The sequence below is a fragment of the Lepisosteus oculatus genome, unplaced genomic scaffold (genome assembly GCF_040954835.1).
Source record: "Lepisosteus oculatus isolate fLepOcu1 unplaced genomic scaffold, fLepOcu1.hap2 HAP2_SCAFFOLD_213, whole genome shotgun sequence".
In the NCBI taxonomy this organism is placed as follows: domain Eukaryota; kingdom Metazoa; phylum Chordata; class Actinopteri; order Semionotiformes; family Lepisosteidae; genus Lepisosteus; species Lepisosteus oculatus.
In genome coordinates this window covers 29830-55000 of record NW_027167753.1, presented here as the reverse complement: position 1 = coordinate 55000, position 25171 = coordinate 29830, and the positions used below count along the sequence as shown (strand labels likewise).

The following is a 25171-nucleotide window of genomic DNA, read 5'->3' as shown; positions in this document are numbered from 1 at the left end:
TTGCATTTGTGACACTTGATTTTGGCTCCACCTAAGACACTCTTAAATCATCAAACACTTTTCTCTTCTCCCGCAACACTCTTGTCTGTCGGCACTATGTGGCAGCGTTGCATGACAACCCATCTCACCACGGAAAGGAACCTAACAGCTTTGGTAAGAGAGGAGAAAAGGACCTGGCCCGTACGGGGCTCGAACCCACGACCTTGGCGTTATTAGCACCACACTCTAACCAACTGAGCTAACCGGTCTCACGACAGTGGGCCTCTCTGTGCTGACACTGCTCATGATGTTTCCCGAGCCGAAACTGCGTTTTTCCAAGCAATTTGACAAAGCCCGCCCACTGAAAACTGCAGCAGATCGTGTAAAGACGTTCAACTTTGTAATTACTGCACGCACAGGAAGCAGAATAAATTCCTCTTTTCAAACTGTCAAAGGTTTGCTTTGCGAACGCTGCAGGACATCGCACAATCTCTTTTGAACAGGGACGAACGATTTCTTATGGGGCGCAGTAAGTACAGACGTTTAAAGAGCTCCACTCATGCCGACGATGCAGCATGAAGAAGCGCAACCTAACATTTGACAGACAAAGGCCGGGCGCCGCTACGAGCAATATGAAATCAAACTGACAGCACACGGCGTTTCGCGCTGACTCAAAAGTGATCTCGACAGACGCTGTTCTCTGCATAACGCTGAAAGAGCTAAAGAGCGTTTCTGTTGAGACGTAACAAGCTCGTTTCTTTCTACCATGATGTCACCATGACCAAATCTGTCTTTAAGCACCTTGCTCAGTCTCTGACGACACTGTCAAAAATTGCTTTCGCCGATTGTATTGCAAACCGGCGGAAGCGGGGTATTGGGAAAAGTTTTCAACTAGCAATAATCGCGCCTCGGCTAAACCTCACAGGCTACGATACTGCCACTGCGCAAAGCTGATAGTTGCCAGGCAACCGCGGGGATCCTATGGAAATCGTTATCGATAGTCTCATGGCATGTCGTTTCTGTAACGCTTCATATTTGTCCTCTTCTTCATCTAGCTTGAGGTTTTGAAGAATTTCATGGCAGACAAGGTCTCCGTCGGGAACAAAGGGCGTTGTGAGAAAACCGTTGCTTATTTTCAGCAGCAGAAATACAACCCTTTAAATACAAGATGACAGAACAATGAGGAAGGGCATGCCGGGAGGAACTCATGCACTATAGAGGAAAGGGGGCGGGCACGTACAGTTCAAATTCAAGCCACAAGTACTCTTCTCGGATGTTGCACAAACAAATCCTAACGTCTTGAAAGCATTGCAGCATGTTTGTGTCCCACTTCCCGTGGCTGCAGGAGGACTGACACGAACGGACAAACACAATCTGTGGCGTTTAGCGTGACATAGTCTTGCAGGCATCGTGCTGTCTCACTGCAATACTATACCGCTGGAGGAAACAGTCCATCTGGCCATGAAACTCATTTAAACGTCTAGCTACAGCAACTAACTATATCATGATTTATTCAGGATGTGTGGAATCAGCACGTCCCGGAGACAGCTTCCGAAATCGTGAGCATTCTCTGGTGGTAGGGGCGTTCAAGATGGCGCTCAGGTGGGAGGTAAAGTTTAGTGGTTGAGGAGTTTTTTTGAGTTTTTCATGACCTGAATGTTAATTTTTGCTTTTTTTGACTACAGAAAAATAAGGACTTAACACTAGTTGTTTAAACTTCAGTTATAATTGAAAGAAAAAAAAAACGATTTTTTTTAGGTTTAAGAATTTCGATATGAGTAACACTGGGAAAAGAAAAGAGTGCTGGGTCCTCGAAGGAGAAATCTAAGATACCTCAATCGTATATGTATAGCACTACAAGAAAATCGATGGAACTACAGGGAAAAGTGAAGCAGCTGGAGGGGACGTGGAAAGAGTGCTGGAGATGCGCTCGTACGGTAGAGCCGGAGTCCCTGCCCAGCACACCTGTGAAAACCCCGGCGGCCAAGAGAGGAAGGGGCGACCTGACGCTGGAGGAGCTCCAAACCAACATCTTTAACATGATGGGTGAGCTGAAGGAAATGATTCGATTTAATACAGTCGCAATCGAAAGTCTTAAAAAGTCCATGGACTGTGTGTTTAAAGAGGTTGAAGACTTAAAGAGTGAAGTAAAAGTTCTTAAACAAGTAAATACCGAACAAGAAAAGCATATTAAAGAACTTGAATTGAAAGTGAACGATGTAGATAGATACTGTCGACGATGGAATTTAAAATTATTTGGAGTTAAAGAGGAACGTGATAAGGACCTTGTTGCAACAGTGAAGGGTATCTGTAAAAGGACCCTGCCGGACCAGGAGGACGTAATATCGGCCATTGACTTTGTTCACAGGCTCGGGAGAGCGAACATGTCTGGGCAAGTGCGCCCCAGATCGATTATAATACAGTTCACCAAGAGGACGGCGAGGGACATGCTGTGGCGAGCGGCGAGGGGGAATGAGTATTTGAATGGGAACAAACTGAGGTTTGCAGAGGAACTGTCTGCCGCGGACAGGAGCACCAGGAACCAGCTGTGGCCCCAGGTTGAAGCTGCCAGAAGAGAGGGGAGGAGACCCTACTTTGTGGGAGCGAGGGCCTTTGTGGACGGGAAGGAGATTTGCTCCCAGTGACTGCTCAGTTAATGATTATGTTTGGTTTTATTTGTTATACCAGTATATACTAGTGTTTCTTTAGTGTTAGTTTGGAATGGTGTAGTTAAGTGTTAAGGACTGTTATAGTTCTGGTTCTTTGAAAAACTCAATAGTTTAGATAGTCTTAGAGTTAGTTATTTGCTTTTGTGTATGTCTTTTTCATGAATGCCAGAGGTACTCGAAATGTTGTTAAAAGAAAAACGTTTTTTTTGTTTTGTAAAAAACTGTGCTGAGTTTTATTTTTTTACAGGAAACGCATGCATGTTGAAACTAAAGTTTATAATTGAGAAATATTAAAGCAAGGAAAATATGATACGTGTAAAATATACAATTTGATCACATAATTACTTAATTACCTCTGGTAGTTAAATGTTTTTTTTCTGCTGCGTTTTTTTTCTCTTGTACATGACTCTGATCCTCTTGTTGTATTTGTATTTGTAAATTCTACATGTTTAATAAAAATAAAAAAAAGCATTATAATCAAGTAGCCACAGAAATTGCATCACGCTTTCATGTATGCTATTGCAGACACCAACGTTGCCTAGATAGAAAACCGAAATAGCCGTGGGTTTGCTTGCTGGTCTGAAGGATCTCTCTTCGAATCTCTATCATTTGTCAATGGAAGTAAAACGCGCTGCAATCTGATACGTTCAGAATCAAACCCGCAGCTGTTGTTCGACTTTATTTCTTGACTAATTACAACTGAGTGTCGCATGAGCAGTTACGTAAACTTGTCTGGTATATTTGAACACAAATGCCGTTCTTCAATTAAAACTAACAGTACATTGTCAGGGACATTCAGTTCTATACAAACAAGAGACAGACAAGAGAATATTCCTACCTTCATGTGGACTACGTGTTGACTTACTGATCGGAATAATTGAAAAGTTCGGGTTCATAGCCGATGCAGTGCGTTCTAATTAGAACAACAGCAACGCTGAGCTCTCAGCACCGTACTGAGCCCAGGTGTTTTTCTAAAGCTGTCAGGTGCAGTTCATTTACATGAAGGAAATCTCTTACTGGGTACGATTACAATGCAGTAAGTAGCACAGGCTACTAAGGGAGTAGCCTGATGCGTTTAAAAACGACCCGAGCCAGCCAGGAGTCGAATTTACAATCTCCTAATCCGTAGTCAGACGCGTTATCCATTGCGCCACTGGCCCTGGTGTGACACTGCAGGACTGTAACCCAGTGAGCTCAGCACTGCAACTAGTAAAATATTACCCGCGGTCCATTCTTTTCCAAAAGTGAGAAACACCTGTTTTCTACATGTTGTCTGTTTTAAAACCATATCTCTTTAAACCAAACCAAGAGTTTGTCTTTTGCACTGATATTCTGATTCATTTCGATTTCAAAGAAAAAAAAACATTATCTTCCAAAGCATCATAAAATTGTCCCTTCTTCCAGACTCTACTTCTCTCTTGTAGTAGTACAGCAGACCTTTCCAGGTGAGCAGATCACAGAGTCCGAAATGAGCTTCCTCCATCAAGCAAAGTACCTGAACATGACTCTGTCTTCATAAATGCGCCCCTCTAATAAAGAAATTAAATCCAAACTCAAGAGGGCAGTTGCCTACTGAAGTTCAAGAAGTCATCAATTTTAACCTAGCAACACATTAAAGGCTGCATCTATACAAGTATGATTCTAGAAATGCTCACCAGATTACGTTTTAAGAAGGAACTGCGCCTCAGGTTTCGCCGAGATCTTAACTCGGATGGCAGGATTCAGAGTCCGGAGTGTGGACTGATGGAGCACGGAGGGTCCATATACTGTGGATCCCTCAGTGATCTTCCGCGTATTCAAACCGCCAGCGTGTAACTCCCCTGTCCCCGTGACCTCATTGCTCTGCTCTCACCTCTGTGCAGCCGAGCCCGACTCATGATAAAGTGGAAAAAAATATGCCCCCAACGTGAGATTTAATTTAGATTTCACAGATGCGCAAGGAAGAATGTTGGGGGTGCACACTTCAAGGTGCCTTACAGCTGTAGGGAGTGATTCGAGACGATTCGTGGCGTGCGCTCGTTCCCATATACCGTACGCCCCGGGCTGCAGTGCTAGGATGACATACAATACCGCTTGGGCACGTAACGGCCTTATATGCAAGTGTGGGACGTGAGGGTTTTCGTTTGTTCGTTTTGTTTTGCTCTGCTTTGCTTTGTTTTGCTTTCCATCGCGTTGGTAAGAGCGTAAATAAAAAGGCGATTCCTGCGTCTACCACTAATGTAAGAGCTATTTCAAGTGCGACGTGGTGCGGCTTTTTAAATGCTTGTGGGTATTTCTCTGTTGTTGATTCTGTTTTTGTGTGTAACAAAGTGGCATTTTCATGTCCGGACGGGGAGACTTTATCATTCCGACATGAAGCCACCCTTAAGTCCTCTGAGGCGTGTCTGTCTGCAAGGCTTGTATTTTGGAAATGTTTTTTTTAAACGGAGAATGACTTTGAAATAGGCTTCCGCCGGCGCCTCGCGATCCAAGTAAGATTGTAGCAAGAACGCAGCGGCGGTGGGGCTTGCTGTAGTCGTGGCCGAGTGATTAAAGCGATGGATTGGAAATCCATTGGGGTCTCCCCGCGCAAGTTCGAATCCTGCCGACTAGGTTGTCCGCCTCCAGTCCTTGTGTTCCGGCGCAAGGAAAGAAGCGTGCCTCTTTGCTGTTCCTGGTGGTTTTAAAACGCCAAATCGCTTGTACCCGCTGCCTTGGAAATAAATTCTTCAGCATCCGCGAATGCCTTTTTGCAGCTAAATGACGGTGTAAGTGTGTTTAGCCAGCGGGACTGGCTAGAGACGTAACTAAAGAGACTTGACGAAAATCAACTTAAGGAGATTGGAAAATATAAGAGCGTCTGAAAGTATAAGTACAGTACAGGTGGACGTAAAAGTAGTTAGATAAACAGTGTTTGTATTTTTATACAATTAGTTGCAATAGAGGAAACAATTTGGGTTTATTCGAATGTCTCAGACATGCTGAAACGCTGTAGGTTTAGAATCGAGACTGGGGAGAATAACGTCTTGTGAGAAGATCTGTTTACCTAACGATTAGATCCTGTAAATCCCTTGTACCCTCCCTAAGTCTGTCCCAGTCCAGTGGATAAAAATGTACTGTTAATGGAGTGTTGGTTTCTCTGTTATGGGATACTGGAGCACTACTGTCATGCTTGTTTCACTCCTCTGTTCAACAGTGTGCTATAGAGTAATGTATATGGGGAGACGGCAGGAGGCCACAGGAGTATTGGGGCAGCAAGTTTTACTTGCCGAGTACCAGATTTTAATGGGTGGTTTTATCCCAGATCTATTGGGTTGGAATATTATGCATTACAAAGAATGACTATCCAGAACAGGGTATCACGTGGCTTCAACTGACTGTGATCACTCAGTATGTTGATAGTATTCTGAGTGCTTCCCCTGACGAGGAAACCCACAAGTCTGAGTTGCTTCAGCTTTAGAGTGTCTAATAGAAGCAGTTATGATAAGGCCCTTTTGTGTCTAGCATTGTGAAATTTTAACAGGGCTTGGGTGCAATGTTTTTACAGGGTGAGCACAACTCTTAACAGATCTGCTTAAGGGGGGAGTGCAGTACAAGGACAAGATTGCCTTGGTTCCCGCAACAAAAGCCGCCTATAATAATTTGAAACAAGCTCTCTTACAGGTGCTGAGACTGGGGTTTCCTCAGATGGATCAACCATTCCTTTGTATGTAAGTGTGGACAAAGGGTTACTGTATATGTATATAATGTATGTATTTGTTGCATGTAGGCCACAATTCTGGATGGCTATGGAGAAATAGGATTCTCTCACAACGGCAGGGACTCCAGTTAAGAATACTAGGCTTGTCTCTGAACTGATTTGTAGTTTTACAGCTGCCGACAGAAGCAGCTTGAGTAAGGTGTAAATAACACAATAAATAAAGAATTCCAGTAACTCAAGGTAACAACCATGCAGATGCAGATGCCAGACGAGCGGCACTGGGAGAGCGGGAGTCTGAGACCCCTGTGAAACCTCTATTGGGGAAAGGGGAGAATTCAAGTTGAGGCCTTTAATAGATGTTTAATAGTGGTTAGAACAAATGTGTAAAGAATGTGGGGTTGTATGATGATGTGATGTGGGCTGGCACATACCCAAGTGTATGACAAAGATGATCCCAGGGTATGGACTGCCCTGCCCCTTGGATACTGATCTAGGGGCAGACTACACTGGGAAGGTGTGCCAGGCTGTAATTGCCTCACTAGGGGTAAGTTGGAAGTCACATTGCCCCAATCACCCACAGTCTGAAAGACCAACTAAGGAAATATCAACTGAAGGGACACCGTGGGTAGATAACTCTCTATTAAAGTGTTGTAGGTTTGTTAACTGAAGCGGTGCACAGGGCTTGTGAACAGGTGCCGGACGCTTGGGGACCTCCAGCAGAGGGGAGACACGACCGGATACCTGGCGAGTGGGTGTAGGTGAAGAAGAGATACCCTGCCAGATGTTGCAATCCTGCTGGGAGGGACCATATCAACTGCCACCAATTACTGATTGTGCCATCTGAGTGACAGGATGAGATCGCTGGATCCGCGCATCGCACTTTCACTGACCCACGGCACCAGAGACTGAGTGAACAGAAAGAAGGATGTTGTTACCGTTTCTGTGTCTGATGCTTCCTAAGACCAACAGTGTGCTTGTTAGGCCTGAGGAGCATTACTGGGGATATGGTATCAATACATTCCGGGTGTTGGGATATCTATCAGGGTAATACATTTCTAATTGGACTATAAATAATGTCATATTGTCTGCTTTAAAACTGATGTTTTCAACTCTATTGTAGAGATTCTAGAATCAACTAATAGAGAATTGAAATAAAAAAGGGCATAAGAAGACATTACCAAGAACGACCACAAGATGGAGATATTGTCTAGACATTACCAACAACGACCACAAGATGGAGATATTGTCCAAAGAGGCAAGAAGGGCAAAGCCGCGAAAAGGTAAAAGCATTTTTTGAAAGAGATTGCTGTCAGAATGCACATCCGTATCCCAAACAGAATCTCTAGTAGAATATGATCATTTGTGAAACAGGCAAATGAGTGTCTGCTACAATATGATTGCTACATATCTGCATTTGTTGGTTTTTAAGGAGTAAGAGTGCAGGGGGTTTAAACCTGCGATCCAGTGTGTTGAAGTATTTCACAACACTACCCCTAGCACATCTGGAAATAAATCCTCATAAGTGCAAACACATCCTAAATACAGTGTTCCTGCACCTTTGACCTCATCCAGAATGTATCGTTTTTTGAAAGGGATTGCTGTCAGAATGCACAACTGAATCCCAAACAGAATCTCTAGTCAAATATGATCATTTGTGAAACAGGCAAATGAGTCTCTCAGGTGCCCATTGCTCATTTTCAGACACATTTATGCAATACTTTCACCATGCGTTGAGCAATAGGGATTAAAGATACCAGAGGTAAGGTTTAAAAGTGATTCTGAGGTGCAACACATCAGCGATACAGCTAGGCATCTGAAATGCGGGGTTTGAGAGCCCTTCAGGGAACACCTTACCCTAAAGGTACCAGAAGTCCACTAGTATAAGCATTAAGTCACTGTCACCCCTGTTACAATGTGATTGCTACATATCTTCATTTCTTTGGTTTTTAAGGAGTAAGAGTGCAGGGGGTCTAAATCTGCGATCCAGTGTGTTGAAGTATTTCACAACACTACCTGTAGCCCGTCTGGAAATAAATCCTCATTCTGATTATTGACCTGGGCATGTACCAATAAATCACTGAGCATATATATATCACTGTGTTGAAGCTAGAGACCTGTATGTAATAATATGATGCTAAAATGTTATTTTCACATATATTAATGTAATAAATGATTGGTTATGCTTTATAAACAAATCTAATTAAAATAAAAGCTAAAGTTTTGTATTTATCTTGTACCATAGAACATGATTTTCTTTGTATTTCAAGCCCACAAAGTGTCCAAATGACGCACTACATGATATAAAGAAGATTATCACATGCATATCGGTATTATCTTTCTTATGAAAATGCATTCCTTTCATTATCTTTTACTTTTTAAAATGAACTCAAGTTGTGTATAATGTAATAATTTAAGTAGAATAGATTCTAATAATAAAATGATCCAGTGTGTTGCTCTACTACACTACTTCACTGCTCTATGCCGTCTGGAAATAAATCCTCAGACTGCTTACTGCCCTGGGCATGTACCAATAAATTACAGGAGCACATCTATATATCACTGCGTTGAAGCAGGAGACACACAATCACTGCAAACACATCCTAAATACAGTGTTCCAGCACCTTTGACCTCATCCAGAGCGTATCATTTCTTGAAAGGGATTGCTGTCCGAATGCACATCTGAATCCCAAACAGAATCTCTAGTAAAATACGATCATTTGTGAAACAGGCAAATGACTGTCTCAGGGGCCCATTCCTCATTGTCAGACACATGTATGCAGTACGTACACCATGCATTGAGCAATAGGGATTAAAGACACCACAGGTAAGGTTAGGTGTCATGTTCTATGATCATTTCTTTCAGCATTAGGGACTAAATATACCAAACGTATGATGCTAAAATCCTGAAAAAAGGATGTGCTCCATCTCGGCTGTAGATTGGATTCCAAAACTGATTTGGGTCAATATACATTACCTTTGAAGATAAGGTACAGTCTACTGTAGGGAACCATCAACTTAGAAAGCATTGGCCTTCCCTGGGGGTCAGGTAGGTGCAAAAGATAAACCTTTATCCTATCTTTATCTTAAGATAAGTGGCCAAGCAGTATTTTTCCAAGTTTCACCAAGCTCATCATGTTGCCATAGTAGAAAAAGTTCTATAAAATGTTAAATAACTTAAAAAAAAGCATCTTGGTCTTTCAGTACTGTACAAGGTGAATTAAACTGTCCCTGGTAATAAAAAGTAATTAGAAGCATCCCAGAAACTTTATCTCTAGAAACATTAGCTGTTTTATATCATGTAATTTAGTGTGATGTTGTCAGAATTCAAGGACATTATCACACACAGAAATTGGTTCAGTTAAATCTAAAAAACGCAGCTAAACATGGGTTTAAATGTAAAATAGAAGTCTTACCTCTTGTCAAAAGATTTAATTCAAGAAGCGATGTAATAAATGATTGCTTATGCTTTATAAACAAATCTAATTAAAATAAAAGCTTAAGTTTTGTATTTATCTTGTACCATAGAACATGATTTTCTTTGTATTTGAAGCCCACAAAGTGTCCAAATGACGCACTACATGATATAAGGAAGATTATCACATGCATATCGGTATTATCTTTCTTTTAAAAATGCATTCCTTTCATTACCTTTTACTTTTTAAAATGAACTCAAATTGTGTATAATGTAATAATTTAAGTAGAATAGATTCAGGTAGGAAATATAGAGTCATGATGTTTATGGCTGACATCATTTCACATGGGTGAATTTTAAGCTAAGAAATAAAAACATTTACAATGAAGATACCATTGCTTAATTTTAAATGCCTTTAAAAAATAAATACCTCCTGAGAATAATTTGCCACTCCCAGATCCTTGGTAAGGTACTGTTTGAATCCAATCAGGAGAGGAGCATCCAGGGAGTGCTTTCTATAGAGTCCAGCTTGGGCCACTCTCTTCCGGCCTGCTGATACTTTTTAACTACTCAGGGCCTGTAAGGATATAAAACACCGGTTTAAACATTTTATACCTATAAGACAAATTAGAATTTTAGTAAAAAATAGATACATCTGAAAAATAAAAAGTCTTACTGCTGATAGAGTTCTTCAGAGCTCACATCTTCCCCTTCCTTATCCGCTTCTGTTTCAGTTTCTAGAGCAGCCTCTGGCATCTCTTCCTCCTGGACAGCGGCCTCTTGCTCAGGGCCGCTGGAATGCAGGTATATTCTTTTCAACATGCTTTTACATAATATGTTGTAACAATGATTTCAAAAAGAAACTACAGAAGCCTTACAGATTAAAAATATCTCACCTTGCCAATGTGTCTTCAGGCTTCCCATGTACAAAAAGGCCCAAGGACTCTAGCAGTCTTACAACCACTATCCTGTTTGCCTCACCAGACACGATCTCTATTCTGTGGTAATCCACGATGACCCCATTCTTCAGGTGATTCATCATGTCCTCCCTCGCCTGTTGAGAGGCCATCCTGATCTCTTCTGCCGTGGCGTGCTTCATACACGCCCTCTTCAAGTGAGCAGGAAGCTGATCAAGAGTATTCAGGCACATCTTGCACACCAGGGGAATCCTCGCGGGTTTCCTTTGAAAATAAATAATACCATCTGTGTATAGAAACAAGCTAAGACTGATTTCTTAAATTATCCTTAATTTTCTCTCTCATAGTTTGAGCATAATGATTTTATTGCATTTATATAAGAATTGCTCATTGCTCCAAAATAAATAATGGTTTCATAAAAAAGTGAGCACTTACTTGGTCTCAGTCACAGACTTTCCAATAGAAGCCATTGTGGAGTTCAGCAACTGCAGGTCCTAGAAGTGGGGAAGGAATTTTAAAAGAGAAATTGAATTACAATACAGAAGGAATGGCTGAGGGATCACTGAAATATATATATACAAATTCCAAAGACTGAGTCCATATAGAAACAACTACCTTTCATTTTCAGTATAAGAAAAAAAAAACATTATCTTCCAAAGCATCATAAAATTGTCCCTTCTTCCCCGTGACCTCATTGCTCTGCTCTCTCCTCTGTGCAGCTGAGCCCGACTCACGGTAAAATGGAAAAAAATATGCCCTCGACGTGAAATTTACTCTGGAGCGAGCCAGTGTTGCGCATAGCTGCCTTCAAAGCAGTTGACCCAGGTTCGATTCCCGGCCAATGCAGTTGCGAATGTTTTCAAATGCTGCCATGAGCCTTGGATTGTGACTAGCAAAGCGAAGCCTTTTGAAAGAGCTAAAGCACTGCAAAACGGAATTGAAGGAGAATCTTACAGGGGATTCTGAGCAGTGTCTGCATACATGCAGTCAGATAAAGGTGCTGAAAGCTTGAGCTACTCTCAATGTCATGCTGCCCTTCCCCGGAGTAAATCTGTTACATTGAAAGAATGCTTCTGGCAGGTTCAAAAAGGGACCCTTGTTAATTGGAGAAATCAATGATTTCGAATGAATTCTGTACGCGTTAAAAGACAGCTATACACAGAAAAAATGCAGGACACTGCTCATGATGTTTCCCGAGCCGAAACACAGTGCGTTTTTCCAAGCCATTTGACAAAGCCCACCCACTGAAAACTGCAGCAGATCGTGTAAAGACGTTCAACTTTGTAACTACTGCACGCACAGGAAGCAGAATAAATTCCTCTTTTCAAACTGTCAAAGGTTTGCTTTGCGAACGCTACAGGACATCGCACAATCTCTTTTGAACAGGGACAAACGATTTCTTATGGGGCGCAGTAAGTACAGACGTTTAAAATGCTCCACTCATGCCGACGATGCAGCATGAAGAAGCGCAACCTAACGTTTGACAGACAAAAGCCAGGCGCCGCTACGAGCAATATGAAATCATACTGACAGCACACGGCGTTTCGCGCTGACACAAAAGTAATCTCGACAGACGCTGTTCTCTGCATAAAGCTGAAAGAGCTAAAGAGCGTTTCTGTTGACACGTAACAAGCTCGTTTCTTTCTACCATGATATCACCATGACCAAATCTGTCTTTAAACACCTTGCTCAGTCTCTGACGAGACTGTCAAAAATTGCTTTCGCCGATTGTATTGCAAACCGGCGGAAGCAGGGTATTGGGAAAAGTTTTCAACTAGCAATAATCGCGCCTCGGCTAAACCTCACAGGCTACGATACTGCCACTGCGCAAAGCTGACGGTTGCCAAGCAACCGCGGGGATTCTATGGAAATCGTTATCGATCGTCTCATGGCATGTCGTTGCTATAACGCTTCATATTTGTCGTCTTCTTCTTCTTCTAGCTTGAGGTTTTGAAGAATTTCATGACAGACAAGGGCTCCGTTGGGAACAAAGGGCGTTGTGAGAAAACCGTTGCTTATTTTCAGCAGCAGAAATACAACCCTTTAAATAAAAGATGACAGAACAATGACGAAGGTCATGCCGGGAGGAACTCATGCACTATAGAGGAAAGGGGGCGGGCACGTACAGTTCACATTCAAGCCACAAGTACTCTTCTTGGATGTTGCACAAACAAATCCTAACGTCTTGAAAGCATTGCAGCATGTTTGTGTCCCACTTCCCGTGGCTGCGGGACGACTGACAAGAACGGACAAACAATCTGTGGCGTTTAGCGTGACATAGTCTTGCAGGCATCGTGCTGTCTCACTGCAATACTATACCGCTGGAGGAAACAGTCCATCTGGCCATGAAACTCATTTGAACGTCTAGCTACAGCAACTAACAATATCATGATTTATTCAGGATGTGTGGAATCAGCACGTCCCGGAGACAGCTTCCGAAATCGTGAGCATTCTCTGGTGGTAGGGGCGTTCAAGATGGCGCTCAGGTGGGAGGTAAAGTTTAGTTGTTGGGGAGTTTTTTTGAGTTTTTCATGACCTGAATGTTAATTTTTGCTTTTTTTGACTACAGAAAAATAAGGACTTAACACTAGTTGTTTAAACTTCAGTTATAATTGAAAGAAAAAAAAAACGATTTTTTTAGGGTTAACCCTTTTATGTTTAAAAAGTCCGATATGAGTAACACTGGGAAAAGAAAAGAGAGTGCTGGGTCTTCGAAGGAGAACTCTAAGATACCTCAATCGTATATGTATAGCACTACAAAAAAATCGATGGCAACTAAAGGGAAAAGTGAAGCAGCTGCAGGGGCAGCAAGAGGGCGGAGGCGCCGCGCGCCCGGCCGACGTGTTGGACCGGTGCGCTTTACGTGCTGAAATAAACACGCGACAGCCCCGAAATGTTTCCAGAGTGCTGTGCACTGAAGACTTGCCTGGTGCTCCTCCGTGCAGATTGTTTGTCCTCCTCCAGTGCGGGACGAGCCAACACAAGGGAGCGCATTCGCCAACATCCAGGCAAGCAATGCGATTTGGAAAGCAGCTCCTTTCCAAAGAGTTGCACACGAACGATCCTTCAGTCCCGCTCGGGGGGCACGGAACCCCCGCCACACACAGCTTCAAGTAGCGAGTCATGCGCCAGGGCTTTCGCTTACGGCCACACCACCCTGGACACGCCCGATCTTGTCTGATCTCGGAAGCTAAGCAGGGTTGGGCCTGGTTAGTACGTGGATGGGAGACCGCCTGGGAATACCAGGTGCTGTAAGCTTTTGCTCTCCCGGCCAGCAGGGGTCGCCGTTGGTGCCGTAGGCTTTGGGAGGAAAACCTGCAGGATGGAAAGGTGATCTATAGCCTCATCTCTAGAGATGTTTTGTTGCTGTGGCATGTGTGTGACCCATATTCAAAAAAAAAAAACCCGTCTGTAAAACGAATATCGAAGCTGCCTCTAAATCTGCAAATGAAGATGAGTCGATAAACCACTTGTTTTTCGTATAACTAGACATATATTCATTTGTTACCGATTTCATTCATTGAGCCCTGGGGTTTCCTAATGGCCAAGGAGGGTCGGGACCTCGGTTTGACGCCTCCCCCGAAGGACGGCGCCTGTTTGTGCAGCAGAGTGTCGCCATCAGGAGGCTGGGGCGTAAGAGAGCCACACAGCCCGCAGGGTGAGCGCTCCCTACTGGTCCCAGTCACACCTCTTGCAGGAGCAGCAGCAACCGGAGCTTTTCCGGGGTGGAATCTCCCATCCGGGTGCCGGCCAGGCTCACACCTGCTGGGCTGCCCCGGGGGTGAGCCCAGTCGAGAGTCGCAGGGCCAGATCTAGTCACCGGGGAGAAACGATACAAGTGAAGGATTGCTCGGCTCTCGGCACTTGAAAAGACCGACAAATGTCTCGTTCCCGCCGGAGCTGAATGTACCCGCATGTGTGGTGTCGTCTTCTTCCCCCGCCCCGCTGTGTTTGCTGTATTGTCTCTGAAGCCGGCCCCCCCGAGACGAGACGGGCTGTTCCTGTGCCCCAATTAACACTTTACAGGTGCCATTCCCCGGCATTGTGGCCATTGTCGGTGCTCACACGCGATAAGATAAGGCGGAGGAGAGCGGGGCATGCCCAGCGGCAGACATTCAAGGAGGGGGTAGTGCGAGGTGAGGTGAGGTGCGACACGCCGGAGCCCCGACGCAGCTAATGCGGAGCACTTGTTGGACTGGCATCGAAAGGACGTGTGCGCACGGAGCGAGCCTTCCCTGCGGCAGAGCGCGGGAACTTTCTCCCCCCCTCCCGCTGCAGGAGTTGTGTGCACTGCAGCGGTGCCGAGAGAAAAGCACAGAAGGCAGCAGGCTCTGGAGAGCAGGTAAGAGACGGAGCCTTGTGGGCAGGCAAGCAGGCCCGTTTTTTGGAAATTGCTGAAAAGGTTTGTTCGGTGTGTGGCAGGCGCACGTCGCAATGAGGCCGAATTGCATCCCGGGACATGCTGCGAATGCGCAACGGCGACTGCAGATGTGTAGGAAACGGCGCGCTCGTTTTCTCGTTTTGCCCACACTTTTGAGTGTTAGTGTGGCGTGTGAGTGTGTGAAAGAGTGGGCCCAGCAGGAGGCGGTGGCGTGCAGGGCGAGGAGGTGGCCTAGGCTGCGCGATTTGTGCTGTGGGTGCGGGCCGCTTGCAGGGGCCTGTTTAACTCATACTTACCTGGCAGGGGAGATACCTTGATCAAGAAGGAGGTTCACCCAGGGCGAGGCTCGGCCATTGCACTCCGGCTGTGCTGACCCCTGCGAATTCCCCAAATGTGGGAATCTCGACTGCATAATTTCTGGTAGTGGGGGACTGCGTTCGCGCTCTCCCCTGATGTGCTTGGTCCAAAATCAGATACGGGAGGGTTAGGACACCACGAGCTGCGTGGCTGCGGAAGGATCCCGGTTCGACAGGAGTGGACGCCGCTGCTGGTTCTCGCTGGCTTTTAGTTAGGGGTCCGGAGAAGCATCTCAAGCTAGTTCCACTACTCCTTCGGACGTTCATTCCCTTTTCATAGTCAGTCGTTTTGCTGTAGTCTGCGTTCTTTAGGCTGATTATCGAGGTTAGCCTTTATTTGGTCATGGGGGGCCTCGGTACTGTATGCTGAGTCTAAAGACAGTTTCACCCGTTTTCTGATTGCTCGGTTCTGTACCAGTGCAGACATGTCAAACAGTGAATGGCTGTACCTCTATTGTATTCGTGCTCAATGAATGAAATCGGTAACAAATGAATATATGTCTAGTTATACGAAAAACGAGTGGTTTATCGACTCATCTTCATTTGCAGATTTAGAGGCAGCTTCGATATTCGTTTTACAGACGGGTTTTTTTTTTCGAATATGGGTCACACACATGCCACAGCAACAAAACATCTCTAGAGATGAGGCTATAGATCACCTTTCCATTCTGCAGGTTTTCCTCCCAAAGCCTACGGCACCAACGGCGACCCCTGCTGGCCGGGAGAGCAAAAGCTTACAGCACCTGGTATTCCCAGGCAGTCTTCCATCCAAGTACTAACCAGGCCCGACGCTGCTTAGCTTCCGAGATCAGACGAGATCAGGCGTGTTCAGGGTGGTGTGGCCGTAAGCGAAAGTCCCACCGCCTGACTCGCTACTTGAAGCTGTGTGTGGCGGGGGTTCCGTGCCCCCCGAGCGGGACTGAAGGATCGTTCGTGTGCAACTCTTTGGAAAGGAGCTGCTTTCCAAATCGCATTGCGTGCCTGGATGTTGGCGAATGCGCTCCCTTGTGTTGGCTCGTCCCGCACTGGAGGAGGACAAACAATCTGCACGGAGGAGCACCAGGCAAGTCTTCAGTGCACAGCACTCTGGAAACATTTCTGGGCTGTCGCGTGTTTATTTCAGGACGTAAAGCGCACCGGTCCAACACGTCGGCCGGGCGCGCGGCGCCTCCGCCCTCTTGCTGCCCCTGCAGCTGCTTCACTTTTCCCTTTAGTTGCCATCGATTTTTTTGTAGTGCTATACATATACGATTGAGGTATCTTAGAGTTCTCCTTCGAAGACCCAGCACTCTCTTTTCTTTTCCCAGTGTTACTCATATCGGACTTTTTAAACCTAAAAAAAAATCGTTTTTTTTTCTTTCAATTATAACTGAAGTTTAAACAACTAGTGTTAAGTCCTTATTTTTCTGTAGTCAAAAAAAACAAAAATTAACATTCAGGTCATGAAAAACTCAAAAAAACTCCCCAACCACTAAACTTTACCTCCCACCTGAGCGCCATCTTGAACGCCCCTACCACCAGAGAATGCTCACGATTTCGGAAGCTGTCTCCGGGACGTGCTGATTCCACACATCCTGAATAAATCATGATATTGTTAGTTGCTGTAGCTAGACGTTCAAATGAGTTTCATGGCCAGATGGACTGTTTCCTCCAGTGGTATAATATTGCAGTGAGACAGCACGATGCCTGCAAGACTATGTCACGCTAAACGCCACAGATTGTGTTTGTCCGTTCGTGTCAGTCGTCCCGCAGCCACGGGAAGTGGGACACAAACATGCTGCAATGGTTTCAAGACGTTAGGATTTGTTTGTGCAACATCCAAGAAGAGTACTTGTGGCTTGAATGTGAACTGTACGTGCCCGCCCCCTTTCCTCTGTAGTGCATGAGTTCCTCCCGGCATGCCCTTCGTCATTGTTCTGTCATCTTGTATTTAAAGGGTTGTATTTCTGCTGCTGAAAATAAGCAACGGTTTTCTCACAACGCCCTTTGTTCCCAACGGAGCCCTTGTCTGTCATGAAATTCTTCAAAACCTCAAGCTAGAAGAAGAAGAAGACGACAAATATGAAGCGTTATAGCAACGACATGCCATGAGACGATCGATAACGATTTCCATAGGATCCCCGCGGTTGCCTGGCAACCGTCAGCTTTGCGCAGTGGCAGTATCGTAGCCTGTGAGGTTTAGCCGAGGCGCGATTATTGCTAGTTGAAAACTTTTCCCAATACCCCGCTTCCGCCGGTTTGCAATACAATCGGCGAAAGCAATTTTTGACAGTCTCGTCAGAGACTGAGCAAGGTGTTTAAAGACAGATTTTGTCATGGTAACATCATGGTAGAAAGAAACAAGCTTGTTACGTCTCAACAGAAACGCTCTTTAGCTCTTTCAGCGTTATGCAGAGAACAGCGTCTGTCGAGATCACTTTTGAGTCAGCGCGAAACGCCGTGTGCTGTCAGTTTGATTTCATATTGCTCGTAGCGGCGCCCGGCTTTTGTCTGTCAAACGTTAGGTTGCGCTTCTTCATGCTGCATCGTCGGCATGAGTGGAGCTTTTTAAACGTCTGTACTTACTGCGCCCCATAATAAATCGTTTGTCCCCATTCAAAAGAGAGCAGAGCAATGAGGTCACGGGGACAGGGGAGTCACACGCTGGCGGTTTGAATACGCGGAAGATCACTGAGGGATCCACAGTATATGGACCCTCCGTGCGCCATCAGTCCGCACTCCGGACTCTGAATCCTGCCATCCGAGTTAAGATCTCGGCGGAACCTGAGGCGCAGTTCCTTCTTAAAACGTCATCTGGTGAGCATTTCTAGAATCGTACTTGTATAGATGCAGCCTTTAATGTGTTGCTAGGTTAAAATTGATGACTTCTTGTATTTCAGTAGGCAACTGCCCTCTTGATTTCGGATTTAATTTCTTTATTACAGGGGCGCTTTTATGAAGACAGAGTCATGTTCAGGTACTTTGCTTGATGGAGGAAGCTCATTTCGGACTCTGTGATCTGCTCACCTGGAAAGGTCTGCTATACTACTACAAGAGAGAAGTAGAGTCTGGAAGAAGGGACAATTTTATGATGCTTTGGAAGATAATGTTTTTTTTTCTTATACTGAAAATGAAAGGTAGTTGTTTCTATATGGACTCAGTCTTTGGAATTTGTATATATATATTTCAGTGATCCCTCAGCCATTCCTTCTGTATTGTAATTCAATTTCTCTTTTAAAATTCCTTCCCCACTTCTAGGACCTGCAGTTGCTGAACTCCACAATGGCTTCTATTGGAAAGTCTGTGACTGAGACCAAGTAAGTGTTCACTTTTTTATGAAACCATTATTTATTTAGGAGCAATGAGCAATTCTTTTATAAATGCAATAAAATCATTATGCTCAAACTATGAGAGAGAAAATTAAGGATAATTTAAGAAATCAGTCTTAGCTTGTTTCTATACACAGATGGTATTATTTATTTTCAAAGGAAACCCGCTCACTTGAAGAGGTCGTGTATGAAGCACGCCACGGCAGAAGAGATCAGGATGGCCTCTCAACAGGCGAGGGAGGACATGATGAATCACCTGAAAAACGGGGTCATCGTGGATTACCACAGAATAGAGATCGTGTCTGGTGAGGCAAACAGGATAGTGGTTGTAAGACTGCTAGAGTCCTTGGGCCTTTTTGTACATGGGGAGCCTGAAGACACATTGGCAAGGTGAGATATTTTTAATCTGTAAGGCTTCTGTAGTTTCTTTTTGAAATCATTGTTACAACATATTATGTAAAAGCATGTTGAAAAGAATATACCTGCATTCCAGCGGCCCTGAGCAAGAGGCCGCTGTCCAGGAGGAAGAGATGCCAGAGGCTGCTCTAGAAACTGAAACAGAAGCGGATAAGGAAAGGGAAGATGTGAGCTCTGAAGAACTCTATCAGCAGTAAGACTTTTTATTTTTCAGATGTATCTATTTTTTACTAAAATTCTAATTTGTCTTATAGGTATAAAATGTTTAAACCGGTGTTTTATATCCTTACAGGCCCTGAGTAGTTAAAAAGTATCAGCAGGCCGGAAGAGAGTGGCCCAAGCTGTACTCTATAGAAAGCACTCCCTGGATGCTCCTCTCCTGATTGGATTCAAACAGTACCTTACCAAGGATCTGGGAGTGGCAAATTATTCTCAGGAGGTATTTATTTTTTAAAGGCATTTAAAATTAAGTAATGGTATCTTCATTGTAAATGTTTTTATTTCTTAGCTTAAAATTCACCCATGTGAAATGATGTCAGCCATAAACATCATGACTCTATATTTCCTACCTGAATCTATTCTACTTAAATTATTACATTATACACAATTTGAGTTCATTTTAAAAAGTAAAAGGTAATGAAAGGAATGCATTTTCATAAGAAAGATAATACCGATATGCATGTGATAATCTTCCTTATATCATGTAGTGCATCATTTGGACACTTTGTGGGCTTCAAATACAAAGAAAATCATGTTCTATGGTACAAGATAAATACAAAACTTAAGCTTTTATTTTAATTAGATTTCTTTATAAAGCATAAGCAATCATTTATTACATCGCTTCTTGAATTAAATCTTTTGACAAGAGGTAAGACTTCTGTTACATTTAAACCCATGTTTAGCTGTGTTTTTTAGATTTAACTGAACCAATTTCTGTGTGTGATAATGTCCTTGAATTCTGACAACATCACACTAAATTACATGATATAAAACAGCTAATGTTTCTAGAGATAAAGTTTCTGAGATGCTTCTAATTACTTTTTATTACCAGGGACAGTTTAATTCACCTTGTACAGTACTGTAAGACCAAGATGCTTTTTTTAAAAGTTATTTAACATTTTATAGAACTTTGTCTACTATGGCAACATGATGTGCTTGGTGAAACTTGGAAAAATACTGCTTGGCCACTTATCTTAAGATAAAGATAGGATAAAAGTTTATCTTTTGCACCTACCTGACCCCCAGGGAAGGCCAATGCTTTCTAAGTTGATGGTTCCCTACAGTAGACTGTACTTTAATTTCAAAGGTAATGTATATTGACCCAAATCAGTTTTGGAATCCAATCTACTGACGAGATGGAGCACATCCTTTTTTCAGGATTTTAGCATCATACGTTTGGTATATTTAGTCCCTAATGCTGAAAGAAATGATCATAGAACATTTGGACACTTTGTGGGCTTGAAATACAAAGCAAATCATGTTCTATGGTACAAGATAAATACAAAACGTAAGCTTTTATTTTAATTAGATTTGTTTATAAAGCATAAGCAATCATTTATTACATTAATATATGTGAAAATAACATTTTAGCATCATACGTTTAGTATATTTAGTCCCTAATGCTGAAAGAAATGATCATAGAACATGACATCTAACCTTACCTGCGGTGTTTTTAATCCCTATTGCTCAATGCACGGTGAAAGCATTCCATACATGTGTCTGACAATGAGGAATGGGCCCCTGAGACAGTCATTTGCCTGTTTCACAAATGATCGTATTTTACTAGAGATTCTGTTTGGGATTCAGATGTGCATTCGGACAGCAATCCCTTTCAAGAAATGATACGTTCTGGATGAGGTCAAAGGTGCTGGAACACTGTATCTAGGATGTGTTTGCAGAGACTGTGTGTCTCCTGCTTCAACGCAGTGATAAACAGATGTGCTCCTTTAATTTATTGGTACATGCCCAGGGCAGTAAGCAGTCTGAGGATTTATTTCCAGATGGCATAGAGCAGTGAAGCAGTGAAGTAGTGCAAAACACTGGATCATTATATTATTAGAATCTATTCTACTTAAATTATTACATTATACTCAATTTGAGTTCATTTTAAAAAGTAAAAGGTAATGAAAGGAATGCATTTTCATAAGAAAGATAATACCGATATGCATGTGATAATCTTCCTTATATCATGTAGTGCGTCATTTGGACACTTTGTGGGCTTGAAATACAAAGAAAATCTTGTTCTATGGTACAAGATAAATACAAAACTTAAGCTTTTATTTTAATTAGATTTGTTTATAAAGCATAAGCAATCATTTATTACATTAATATATGTGAAAATAACATTTTAGCATCATACGTTTAGTATATTTAGTCCCTAATGCTGAAAGAAATGATCATAGAACATGACATCTAACCTTACCTGCGGTGTTTTTAATCCCTATTGCTCAATGCACGGTGAAAGCATTCCATACATGTGTCTGACAATGAGGAATGGGCCCCTGAGACAGTCATTTGCCTGTTTCACAAATGATCGTATTTTACTAGAGATTCTGTTTGGGATTCAGATGTGCATTCGGACAGCAATCCCTTTCAAGAAATGATACGTTCTGGATGAGGTCAAAGGTGCTGGAACACTGTATCTAGGATGTGTTTGCAGAGACTGTGTGTCTCCTGCTTCAACGCAGTGATAAACAGATGTGCTCCTTTAATTTATTGGTACATGCCCAGGGCAGTAAGCAGTCTGAGGATTTATTTCCAGATGGCATAGAGCAGTGAAGCAGTGAAGTAGTGCAAAACACTGGATCATTATATTATTAGAATCTATTCTACTTAAATTATTACATTATACTCAATTTGAGTTCATTTTAAAAAGTAAAAGGTAATGAAAGGAATGCATTTTCATAAGAAAGATAATACCGATATGCATGTGATAATCTTCCTTATATCATGTAGTGCGTCATTTGGACACTTTGTGGGCTTGAAATACAAAGAAAATCTTGTTCTATGGTACAAGATAAATACAAAACTTAAGCTTTTATTTTAATTAGATTTGTTTATAAAGCATAAGCAATCATTTATTACATTAATATATGTGAAAATAACATTTTAGCATCATATGTTTAGTATATTTAGTCCCTAATGCCAAAAGAAATGATCATTTGTTTAACATGCACAGGTCTGTCTCAAAGGATGCAGTACTCCTGAAGGGTCTCAAACCCTACATTTTGGATGCCTAGCTGTATCCCTCACATGTGGCACCTCAGAATGACTTCTAACCTTACCTGTGGTGTATTCAGTCCCTATTGCTCAATGCACGGTGTACATACTGCATACATGTGTCTTGAGAATGAGGAATGGGCCCCTGAGACAGTCATTTGCCTGTTTCACAAACAGGGACCTGGACCTAGACTTGGCCCGTACGGGGCTCAAACCCACGACCTTGGCGTTATTAGCACCACACTCTAACCAACTGAGCTAACCGGCCTCACGACAGTGCTCCTCTCTGTGTTGCAAAAAATCAAACTCAGGGAATTTTGTCCTCCTTTGAATAGAAAGCTGTGTAATTCAGTGTACGGGCTTTCTCGTGCAGTTTCATGGTTCTTGTAACCCAAATCCTACACTGGCCTGAAGTGCCCCCCCATTTCACAGCATTTTTCAGCTGATTTAAAATGTACCTAAAGGAGAAGCATTATTGAAGACCATCAATTACCAAGAGCTTTTGTCAAAGGTTTTGGTGGTCATTTTGAATGACCACAGAGCGCTGTGACCTCGGTTTTACATCTCATCCAAAAGACAGCGCCCTTTTACAACACAGCATCTCCGTCACTATATTGGGGCATTGGGACCCGCACAGACCTCAGGGTGAGCGCCCCCCCGCCGGCACCATTAACACCGCTTCCAGCTGGAAGCTTTGTTTTTCCCTGTAGCTCATCCTCATCCAGGTACTGACCTGGCTCACACCTGCTTAGCTTCACTGGGTTTTCAGTTGCGAGTTGCAAGGGGATGCAAGTGATGGAGCCGCTCGCTGCAAAAGCCACTGCATTGGCCGGGAATCAAACCCGAGCCTCCCGCGTGGCAGGCGTGAATTCTACCACTGAACCACCAATGCTCAGTGCCTGAGCCTTCAAAAAAGACGCTTTTTTGGTGCTCTGTGCAAAACGCGTCGACATCTGCTTCCAGCTGCAAAATGCCATTTGCGGACGCTGAAGAACTTATTTCCAAGGCAGCGGGTACAAGCGATTGGGCGTTTTAAAACCACCAGGAACAGCAAAGAGGCGCGCTTCTTTGCTTGTGCCGAAACACACCGACTGAAGGCGGACAACGTAGTCGGCAGGATTGGAACCTGTGCGGGGAGACCCCAATGGATTTCTAGTCCATCGCCTTAACCACTCAGCCACGACTACAGCAAGCCCCACTGCCGCTGCGTTCTTGCTACAATCTTACCTGGATCGCGAGGCGCCGGTGGAAGGCAAAATACAAGCCTTGCAGACAGACACGCCTCAGAGGACTTAAGGGTGGCTTCATGTCGGAATGATAAAGTCTCCCCGTCTGGACATGAAAATGCCACTTTGTTACACACAAAAAAAGAATCAACAACAGAGAAATGCCCACAAGCATTTGAAAAGCCGCACCACGTCGCACTTGAAATAGCTCTTACATTAGTGGTAGACACAGGAATCGCCTTTTTATTTACGCTCTTACCAACGCGATGGAAAGCAAAACAAAGCAAAGCAGAGCAAAACAAAACGAACAAACGAAAACCCTCACGTCCTGCACTTGCATATAACCCCGTTACGTGCCCAAGCGGTATTGTACGTCATCCTAGCACTGCACCCCGGGTCGTACGGTATATGGGAACGAGCACACGCCACGAATCGTCTCGAATCACTCCCTACAGCTGTAAGGCGCCTTGAAGCGTGCACCCCCAACATTCTTCTTTGCGCATCTGTGAAAGGTAAACTCTTGAGCAAACTCTGAACCAGCTCTAAGGAAACTAATCCGATTAGACGTTACTTTGACTCATCTTCTTACGCTCAGTGCCGGATTGCTCAAACTCCAGCTAGGGTTAGGGTTAGCATTCCCACGCTACTTAGACACTTTGTTTACGCTCAGTGCTGGATTTTGGGAACTTCAGGACGAGTGGGAATTTTCTCCTATCTGTCCATTCTGTTTTGTTTTGGAGACTCTTGGCTGCCTATGTTGTTCAGTGCACCGTGAAGGAAACATTTTCCAAAACTGTGTCAGCTCAAAAGTTGTAAGAAAACCTCTCCAGGTGCTTTAACTCTCTTGATTTTTGTCATTTAATGTGACACTCGATGTATAACTGGAGCCTCACATATGCAAATGGTGAGGCTCCAGTTCGACACCCAGTTCCACACCACTTTACAGTATATGACAAAAGCATGGCAGACTGTGCCGGACCAGCTGGTAACTTCCGCTTATTTTGACCATATTAAACATTGGAAATCTTCCCACTTGCATTTGTGACACTTGATTTTGGCTCCACCTAAGACACTCTTAAATCTTCAAACACTTTTCTCTTCTCCCGCAACACACTTGTCTGTCGGCACTATGTGGCAGCGTTGCATGACAACCCATCTCACCACGGAAAGGAACCTAACAGCTTTGGTAAGAGAGTAGAATTACCTGAAGAACTGCTTTCCATGGAAGCAGGACCAAGCGATGTAGCATTTTTATAGTACCAGGAAAGGAGAAGCGGCACTTCGCCTTTGCCGCACAGGCACAAGGTGACGTGCGGCAGACGCCGTAGTCGGCAGGATTCGAACCTGAGCGGGGAGTCCCCAATGGATTTCAAATCCATCGCCTTAACTACTCGGCCACGACTACAGCGAGCTCGCCGCCGCCGCATTCCTCCTATAATCTAACACGGAGTGCGAGGTGGCTGCGGAAACCTTTTTAAAGTCGCTCTCTGTTAAAAAAAAAACCTTTCACAAGATACATGCCGGCAGACAGACACGCCTCAGAGGGTTTAAGGCTGGCTTCACGTTCAAATGATAAAGTCTCCCCGTCCGGATGTCAAAATGCAACTT

At 43.7% G+C, this 25171-nt stretch overlaps 8 non-coding genes across 8 annotated transcripts; 4 read left to right on the top strand and 4 right to left on the bottom strand.

The window, feature by feature from the left end:
* Positions 1–789: 789 nt before the first annotated feature.
* Positions 790–931, bottom strand: LOC138227015 (U4 spliceosomal RNA). Its single transcript, XR_011184804.1, has one exon. It is a non-coding gene; the product is annotated as a U4 spliceosomal RNA (small nuclear RNA).
* Positions 932–5159: 4228 nt separating this feature from the next.
* On the top strand, positions 5160–5241 carry trnas-gga (transfer RNA serine (anticodon GGA)). The gene has a single exon. It is a non-coding gene; the product is annotated as a tRNA-Ser (tRNA).
* A 7108-nt stretch (positions 5242–12349) lies between these two features.
* LOC138227014 (U4 spliceosomal RNA) lies at positions 12350–12491 on the bottom strand. The gene has a single exon (XR_011184803.1). It is a non-coding gene; the product is annotated as a U4 spliceosomal RNA (small nuclear RNA).
* A 1304-nt stretch (positions 12492–13795) lies between these two features.
* Positions 13796–13914, top strand: LOC138227012 (5S ribosomal RNA). Its single transcript, XR_011184801.1, has one exon. It is a non-coding gene; the product is annotated as a 5S ribosomal RNA (ribosomal RNA).
* A 1411-nt stretch (positions 13915–15325) lies between these two features.
* Positions 15326–15489, top strand: LOC138227027 (U1 spliceosomal RNA). Its single transcript, XR_011184815.1, has one exon. It is a non-coding gene; the product is annotated as a U1 spliceosomal RNA (small nuclear RNA).
* A 635-nt stretch (positions 15490–16124) lies between these two features.
* Positions 16125–16243, bottom strand: LOC138227024 (5S ribosomal RNA). Its single transcript, XR_011184812.1, has one exon. It is a non-coding gene; the product is annotated as a 5S ribosomal RNA (ribosomal RNA).
* A 1292-nt stretch (positions 16244–17535) lies between these two features.
* Positions 17536–17677, top strand: LOC138227028 (U4 spliceosomal RNA). Its single transcript, XR_011184816.1, has one exon. It is a non-coding gene; the product is annotated as a U4 spliceosomal RNA (small nuclear RNA).
* Positions 17678–24886: 7209 nt separating this feature from the next.
* Positions 24887–24968, bottom strand: trnas-uga (transfer RNA serine (anticodon UGA)). The gene has a single exon. It is a non-coding gene; the product is annotated as a tRNA-Ser (tRNA).
* Between the last annotated feature and the right edge of the window lie 203 nt (positions 24969–25171).